The 9,148-nt window shown below is 47.9% G+C and overlaps 1 long non-coding RNA gene across 1 annotated transcript in view; it reads left to right on the plus strand.

The window, feature by feature from the left end:
• LOC112546260 (uncharacterized) overlaps window positions 1–8,565 on the plus strand; it is a 30,122-nt gene extending 21,557 nt beyond the window's left edge. Inside the window, exon 5 of the long non-coding RNA XR_003089911.2 lies at window positions 8,350–8,565. This is a non-coding gene — a long non-coding RNA (uncharacterized LOC112546260). The remainder of the gene's footprint in view (window positions 1–8,349) is intronic.
• Window positions 8,566–9,148: the final 583 nt, after the last annotated feature.

Here is a 9,148-nt window from a genome sequence, read left to right on the forward strand (position 1 = left end):
ACCCCCTCCTTGACACCAGCACCTTCTCAAATGCCGCACCTTCTCCTGCACCCCAGTCCTCTACCCCGAGCTCCCTTCTGCACCTAAGCTCCATCCCAGATCCTGCATCCACTCCATAGAAAAAACTTGGAGTGGCGCCCCCATCAAAATTGCTGCCTACCCCTGGATTATACTGAAGCTAGGACTCCAGTATTCCCTAACCCCTGACTTCTCAATAAACAAGATCCCTGGCTCCCAAGCTCCCCAAATGCTTATGTCCCTGCCTGGATGGATTCCAGGGTTCCAGACAGCTCAGGGAACATCCAAAAATGTTTCCAAAAGTCAAAAGAAAATATCATGTCTTCTAAACAAAATTTGGATTTTTTTTTGGTTCTGTTTCAAAAGGTTAAGAGCCAGATATTCATTTGGTATCAGTGGGTGTTGCTGAGGGTATAACCCAAGGGAGTTTGGCTAGGATTGGTGAGAGCCTATATAAGAGACGTGAGATCTAATCGATGTACATAATTTGCAAAGCTTTCTTTGGAATTCGGATCCCAGAACAGTGTTTCCAAGTGCCCTTTGCTTTGTGGGAGCTCTCCTATTTTATCCTAGGTAAATCTAAAAGCATATGGACTGTCTACTTCTCATTGGACACACATCCCTGCAAGCTGTTCACTCGGAATTAGTGCAGCCACATATTGGATGGTGCTCCCACTAAGGCAAAATAGAACAGACCTATTCAAGCATTTTAGCCTCTATATGGTCCCGATCCAAGTCCCACTGATGTGAATGGAAAAATGCCAGTTGACTTGAGTAGGAACTGAATTAGGCTAGATTCAGGTTTGGTTTAGCCATCCAAAAGTTCAGAGAGTTCCCCAAACAATTCAGATCTCCCGAGTCTGCCAAAATGGCCTGGGTATTATATTTTGCAAGATCAAGGTTTTAAGTTTTCTGTCACTATTATTTCCGATCAAAACTCTGAATACTGCAAGCATAGCCTTTCTCAGGGTACTCCACTGCCAGCCCCAGATGGTAACTGGAAATAGGAAAAAAACTTTTAAAAAGGTTTGAGTGTAGAAGTGGATAAATCTTAAAAAGGTTTGAGTGTAGAAGTGGATAAATCTTGAAAGGAGAGGGTATTCTTCTTTTTTTTCTTATTTTCCACATTAATCTCTGTCTTTTTTAGAGTAATAATCAGGCATTTTACCTGCTAGCAAAATCATTGCTTTGTATTTATCATCTGGAACAAGGGCTTATAGATATTTCTCACTCAACTGAAACTACGCTCCATCATAACCATATTCAGTAATAGTTATGTGTCTATTGCAATCAACTCCTCTTCACTGCAGTGCCGCTGCTCTGTTATATTTCAGTGTCATCCATATCTATGTGCAGAATATGCAGTTGCAAAGGGCACCTGAAAAACCGGGGCATCGCTGGCTCTTAATGTCTACCCAGTGCCTCTTTTTATCCCTTTTCTGTGGCTTGGCTTCCTCCTGAGAGGCTCTAGTTAACTTAAAAGCAATAAAGTCTGCCAGATCTATTAGCAGAGCACTGAACCTGTGAAAGAGCCAATCAAGTGGTAATGAAGCCATTTAACAGGCATTTGCCAACCCCAGGTAAATACTGTCAGTTTCTGAATTTACTGTGTTAGTCTGGAGGACCTTGGTTTAAAATTTGCTTTAGGACTATTTCATTAGTGTCTTCCTGAAGATTATAAAATCACATCTCTAAAAAACTGGGCCCCCTCAGCTGCCTTCAGGCATAGGGGACCCAGTGTAAGAGTACTGCGCAGGATCCTATAAATCCTAAGGACTGCCCTACACAGGGGTATGACAAAGATGTATAAAATAATGACCTAGGCCAGGTGCATGTTCTTAAGTTTACCATAGAGCACAAGAACGAAGAGAAATATGATCACTATAAAAAGGCTGCAAAACTTATGTAGACTGAAGAAAGTATTTTATCTCGCTCACAAGTTTCTAATCCGCTTGTAGGGTTAATGGTTGCATAGCAGGGTGGTGGAAGAATGGGGTAACATTTTTTTCAGCGCTGGTGTTTCTACATAGGGGGTGTGATCCTCCTATCCTAAAAGCATGTTTAAAATAATATTACGTGGGAGTGTTTTGTTCAAAAGAAAAGTGGAAATGGGAGGTATAGTCCCAAATGAGGCCAGTGAAAGAGTTCTTCATGGTGGTTCCTAGCCTGGCAGGCCAGCAGTACTCCTCTGGGAAGAAGGATGAATAGGCTTTAGGATCCTAAAAAAGTGGAAGGTGCATGAAAGCCGAGCCAGGAAGGAGAAGAAGGAGTGAGGTGCAGGGCTGGAAAGATGTGAGGTGCCCATTGTACCTTTCAACATTCCTAGAGAGACTACGCCCCATTTCTTAGACTGTGGGACAGTCGGAGAAGTACAATCCAATGGGGACTGGGAGTAAATCAAGGCTGAGGAAAGCTATGTCTGGGGGAGTTAGTCAGCAAGAGAATTTATTATATCTGATTGTTCCCATCTTACTTCAATAACGTTCTGCTCAGCTTCTCAAGGGTATGTGTCCTTTGGCTACGTCTACACTGCAGCTCCAAGGAATGTGTCCGCTTTTCTGTGAATTTTTTTTGGAAAAGCGGACGCGTTCTTTCACCATCCCTGTAAACCTTGTTGTATGAGGAAGAAGAGAGGTGCTGAAAGAGGAGGTATTTCCGAAATCTGATGCTGTGTAAATGCGCCAAATTTCAGAAAGGCCTCTTTCAAAAGAGAAGCAGAAAAAGATACGCAAATTGCAGTACGCAAATTGTGAATCTTTTTCCGACTTTTCTTTGTAGCGTAGACACAGCCTATAGGTCCTGCTGTGGCAGCCCCATCATTCATAGGAGTAACTACTATGTGAGTCTAGTTCTGCTTTTGGGCAGACATACACTGATGTCCCATCATATTTGCAGAAGCTCCCTCTGTCCTTCCACCCCAACTCCTTTCTTCATCATCATCATCATCATCAACAACAACAACAACAACAACAACAGCAGCCATAGGCTTAATGCCCGTTAGTGTCCAATGCCTCCCTAACTGTTTCCTTCCATCTTTCCCTGTCCAGTGCGGAGTGGCTTAGTTTCTGTAGACTAGCTCCGCACCAATCTACTATATCATCTACCACTTTGCACTGCAGCAATATAACCCAAATGGTGTACGGATAGTAAGTTAAAGATTCAAAACTGGTACAGTGCAAGTAAGTCACTGCAGTTCTGCCAGCTATAGGAGGGGCCATAGGCATGACTGGGGGAGGAGCCACAGCCATGGGGAAGGGAAGGAATAGAGGCATGGCCTGAGGAGGGAGGAAAGGAATGGCAGGGTGGGCAGATGGGTGAGCCATGGGGATAGGAGGGTGTCAATATATAAAAGGGTGTCACAAGGAGGAAGGAGAAAATTTGTTCCTCTTGGTTTCTGAGGACAGGACAAGGAGTAATGGGCTTAAAGTGCAGCAGGGGAGGTTTAGATTGGACATTAGGAAAAAATTCCTAACTGTCAGGGTGGTCAAATATTGGAATAAATTGCCAAGGGAGGTGGTGGAATCTCCCTCTCTGGAGATATTTAAGAACAGGTTAGATAGACATCTGTCAGGGATGGTGTAGACGGAGCTTGATCCTGCCTTGAGGGCAGGGGGCTGGACTCGATGACCTCTCGAGGTCCCTTCCAGTCCTAGGATTCTATGATTGATTCTAGGAGGAGGCAGGAGCAGCGGCAGCAGGCGCCTGGTCCCTCTGGCAGGACAGGGTATCGACCAAGGTGTCGCAGTGTGCCATGAGGTCACTCCATGCCTGCTGCTGCCACTCCAGGTTGGGATTCAGCCAGTGCAACAGGGTGGCGTGTATGTCGTGCGTCACTTCCTTCCCCAGCCTGGCTTGTCTGCAGCTTGTCTGGAGTCTGCGTGGTGGCGTCTCTGGAGGTGATGTGGCTGGGCCCTCCATCCCAGTTGCTCCGGCTGTGGAGAAGACACAAGAGGGGGGGCTGTCAGTCCACCCTGTGCACCTATGCCCTGAGGCTGGGGCCTCCTGTGTGAGCGGCAGGTACAAGGCCATATGTGGCTTGCACAGCATGCCCTGTGTCACGGGCCCCAAGGTGGCCAGAGGTGTGCTGCCCTCCACCCAGCCACCCTCTGCCCCCACGTGCACACATACACACCACGGCCAGGCTTGCAAGGGAAGTGTATGGCCACAGTGGATCCCCTCATGGGTGGCAGAGGAGCTGTTAGCAGCCTGGCCCTCCCTGAGGTCTGCACACACACCTGCAGCTGCTGGGCTGTCAGGTGGGAGTGGCTGCTGCCTCTCACATGCAGGCATGCCCAGGTGCTGTGTGCTGCACTCTAGGGCGTGTGTGGGGTGGTGCCCGCACCCTTGCGAGTAGTCTTGCAGCTGGCTGTGCTTCCCCCTTCCCACCTGGGGGGCAAGACTCGTGTAGCCAGGTATGAGGCATGTAGAGGGGCTGGCTGCTGTGGCTGTGTGCCACACTCTCCGCTGCACATGGGTGCACGTGCCCAGACTGCAGCAGCATGTGCTGGCCTACCAGCCGGAGCGACAGTGGGCCCCCCGCCCTCTGTGCACCCATGTCCCTTGCCCTGTGTGCATGTGTGTGCCAACGTACCTGAGGTTCCCTCCCAAGCCTCTTCGGAGGCCTGAGAGACATCCAGTCCTGCAGGGACTGGCTCCTGGGACAAGCTGACGGTGCCAATGTCCTGGTCATTGTGGTCCTCCTCCTCCTTCTCCGTCAGCAGCTGGACCTGCCCCACCATCTCCTCCAGCTCAGGGACAGGCTCCAGGCACTGGAGGATGGGCTGCTCCAGCCCGGAGTCCACTACAATGGAGGGGGAAAAGGGTCCCCCCCACACAAGGGTATGGTCAAGCTCCTGGTAGTAGGGGCAAGTTTGGGGTCCTGCCCCTGCATGCCCCCTCCACTCCCTGGCCGTCATGTATCCCTGACTGAGCTCCTTCATCTTAGCCCGGACTTGCTCCATGGTCTGGGCAGGGTGACCTCGCTCCACTAGGGATACGGCCATGCGGGAGTAGATTATGGCATTGTGGCACTTGGCCCTGGGATCATGCAGGGGGGAGTCCTCGCCCCACAATTAGAGGAGGGTTTTTATTTCTGGCATGCTCCAGGTGGGGGCATGCCTCTTGGTCCCCCTCGAGGGGTCTTGTGACCCCGTGGCTGGTTCGTGGAAGGACCTGGGGGTCTAGGGGAGCTTGCCATGAAGCCATTTGTGGCTGCAGCAGAGTGGCATGATGAACACTCCTGCTTCCTGCAAACTTGCAGCCACAAGGATTGTGCAGGGTGCCTGCAGCTTTAAAGGGTACCAGCAGACAAGGAACTTTAGAGTTCTGATTGAGGTGGCCGGAATGGCCCAGTGGCCACCGTTTTTTTTCTCCTGGAGACCAATTGTTGTGCAAAAACCCCTTTGGAGCATCCACACTTGCCTTCTTGCACAATAGCTGTAGCACTAAAAGCAGTTATGCCTCAGAAAAGGAGGTTTACCTACTGCGGAAAAAGCCCTCTGTTCTGCCATTTAACTGCCCATTTAATTGCGCAAGAACTCATTTCAGGTGTGGATGCTCCTCAGGTTTTTGTGCAAAACCTATTAGTGTACACGTAGCCTGATAGAAGGGCTCTCTTTTAATCTTTGGGTGTCCAGCCATCAACTATTTCCACCTGGAGGCTGAAAGGGGTTTTCCTAGTGGGACAGCCTTTCACAATTGTCTAGGCCAGTGGTCCCCAACGTGGTGCTCGCGGGCGCCCACCAGGTGCCGCGGTGCCCACCGGGCCATTCCTGTGCACCTGCCGAGTTATTGGGGCCAGCCCCGCCCCTGGGTGCATGGCGCAAGGGCTGTGCCAGCGTATGGGCGTGCCGGCCCCTGGGCACGCAGCGTATGGGTGGCACCGGCCCCTGGGTGTGCAGTGTATGGGCTGTGTCAGCCCCGGCACACGGTGCAGGAGTATCCCCGCTCCTGGGCACGTGGCACAGGAGCGATGCCGGCCCCGGGAGTGCAGCGTATGGGTGGCCCTGCCCCCGGGTGCCCGGCACATGCGTGGCCCCACCCCCGGTTGCCCAGCAGCCCCAAAAGGTTGGGGACCACTGGTCTAGGCAAATACTGGGCACGGGGCTGCATGTTGCTTTTCCCTGCTGCATAAGTCCCATTGTCAAAGGCAAGATCCTGGACTAGGTAGCCCAATGGGCTGCTCTGGGACGATGTTTCTTGCATTACTGTATAATCCTCCATTCCGATGCAGCCATTTGATTTCATTTCCATTAGCCCAGTAATGAGGTGTAGCCCTGTACTTTTCAAACCATTTTACCCATTTTTTACTGAGATTAGTGCACTCACATGCAAAGTGCAAGTAAATACGTCCACTGCTAGGCAACGTGCCTTTTCTCTGAAAGGTTAGCATTCCCATCTGCGCCTGTTGGGGGGTAATAATGACGGCAATGGCACGGATCTAAGCCTTTTATCAATGAGCAGCATGGCAGGTCTATTTGTTTAAGCCCTCACTGACACCCACAGTCTCTCTAATTCAGTCTGACAGATCCAGGCCATGTTCCAGATCTCACAAAAGAGGCAGAGGCGGATATTGATCCTCCTGTTATTGTTGGTGATTTACTGCTTCATTCCTTAACAAATGTTAAAAGAAAACAGGGAGGTCACAGCTGCAGGCTGGCAAAGTGCAGAGCAGTATAGTGCCCCTCCCCTCCTTCTGCCCCACGATCCAGCTCTTACTTTATGATTCGATGGACATGCTCTTTGGGGCTTTGGAAACAAACATCAGAAGTACAGGAAGTGGTCATGATCCAAAAGGACATAAACTGGATTTGCATTCTGACTTTGAACAACCATCGCTTGAAACATGGTTCAAAAGAAACAGCTGATTTCATAAGGCTTTTGCAGAACAACCACTGGCATACTATTAACAAAGGCATTGCTATCGATGGGTAAAGCCCAAAGATTGACCCAACAGGTTTCTTTTCTCAGGCTAAATCTGCCACTGATGCACTTGAGACCTTGAGTCAAATCACTTAACCTGAGGCACTATGGGCCAGTGCAGTGTTTCTCAACCTTTTTTTATAAAGTACTCCCTTTAAAAAAAATTAAGTACCCCCAGCACCTACAGTTTTCAGACACACAGAAAATGTTTCTACCATTGCAACACATTTGTTTAAACAACTTATTCGTAGCCAGGTGGGCGATGAAATGTTTGGGTGTAAAAGGAACAAAAATAATAAAGTGCTGTAAAACTTAAAACGTCCATAGAAGCATGTTGAGGCTAGCAAACACTTTCCCTCCGTATTTGCATTTTTATAAAACACCTATTTTTCCTTCCAAAACTGTACTTTAATGGGAAAATTTTGACCAGCCCAAATGTGTAACAGCTTATAAAGCCAGGTAAAAAGTAGGTGGATATTTGCAAAGGTACTCAAAACACCCACAAATATTAGTTGTTTGTTGTTGTTGCTGTTCACCCATCTCTACTCCTCATTCCTGCTGGTGGTGAAAGAGTTGCATCCTGACTGCTTGGAGAAGCATAAACTCCCCTGAAGGGCATGTCTACATGGTAATTAAAATTCCATGGCTGGTCCATTTCAGTTGAGTTGAGCTCAACATGCAGGGTCCAGAGCCTGGTGTCCAGCCCGAGGCTGGAAGTCTATGACAGCAACGAAACGGCCCCTTAGCTTAAGCCAGCACTGCCAGATGAGGGGTCTCATTGCAGTGTAGATGTACCCGTAGGACCTCCTCAAGTTTTGCACCAGGAAAATGCTATGGAGAATGTTCCCTGGTTCTACCTGCTCCTGACCATGAACCAGCTACTGAACTGAGGCAGGGTCCAGATGCACTATGGGCTGTGTGGAGCCAATAAGCAGAAGAAAGCATAGCTGTCTCCTTCCATGGGCTCATGGCAGGTTCTGCCAGGTCAACTTCTTCTTGCATGAGGGGCAGGGAGAATAATCGAGTAGCAATTCTGTAGCTATGCCACTTAGGCAGGTTGCCTTATAATTCTGCCAGCATTCTAACCCCAAAAGGTATTTAAATAAGCAAAAGCTAAGGCTTTGTGGGCTTTTCTTAACCTTACTTTAAAATACTGCATGTGCTTTTTTTCTTTACGATGGTTACTTTGGAATAAAACGGGAATTATTTTCAGTGTTGGAGTGCTGGAGAGATTGTGCCTCCACTGAAGTTAATTATCTGAAGCCTTCCATGTCGGCCCCAGAGTAAACACCTTCAATTTATTACCATGGGCTTCAGAATGCTTAAAATATACTTAACACTTGTTTGGCTGTGATTCCGTTACTTTAAAGAATGGTGTTACAATCACACGTTTTTGTTTGCTTCTTTTAGGGAAAAATGGACATATTCTGACAAGAAGAGCAGAAATAAAATGTCATTCACTTAACTGGTATGCTGATGCCTATAATGTAAATATGAAATATATAAAGGATTTTACAGCATTTCAAACCGCAAGAGAGATAAGTAATATCTTTGTAATGTGAACAGAGTCATTTTCATTATCACAGAGGTTTGACAACCAGCTTCCTATGCAGTTTGTCATGTTGAATGTCACTAATACTGTCTGAATGCTGATTTGCTACTTTTGTTATGGCTCCAGTAAAGATCTGGTGTGTTTCATTTAGCAAATGCATTGATAAACAGATATAAATCTTTGGAAAGGCCATTGATAAAAAAAAGTCTAATATCTCATTGATGTTTGTTCTGTGTTAGGCTTCAATACCATTTATATTGTATCCTTTTTATGAGCAGCTTGCTACTGCAGCATTCATCCTGCAGGGAAGATTTGGAAACCATAGCGTGCCGTGAGGCATGCTGGCATAAATCCAGAGTAACGAACTGGTTGTAATGGAGTTACTCACATGCAACTCAGAGAAGTATTTGGCCCAGCGAAGGTTTTACCTGCAGATGTTGTGATTGGTGCTATATTTGCTTGACTTGTATATGTCCTTGTCTTTTTGAAATCCTTGGCTTTTTTTCACCATGGAGCTGATACCATGTGGAGTAGAGTGCCTTCCATAAGCATCAACTTCAGCAACAGCTTTTCCGCCATCTTATAGGTAGTGGGTGAGTCGCCCGCTATACCCCAGCATGGGGCAGAACATCCTCTGCTGAGCCAGCATGGACAGCT

This window comes from Pelodiscus sinensis, chromosome 10, assembly GCF_049634645.1.
Source record: "Pelodiscus sinensis isolate JC-2024 chromosome 10, ASM4963464v1, whole genome shotgun sequence".
In the NCBI taxonomy this organism is placed as follows: Eukaryota; Metazoa; Chordata; order Testudines; family Trionychidae; genus Pelodiscus; species Pelodiscus sinensis.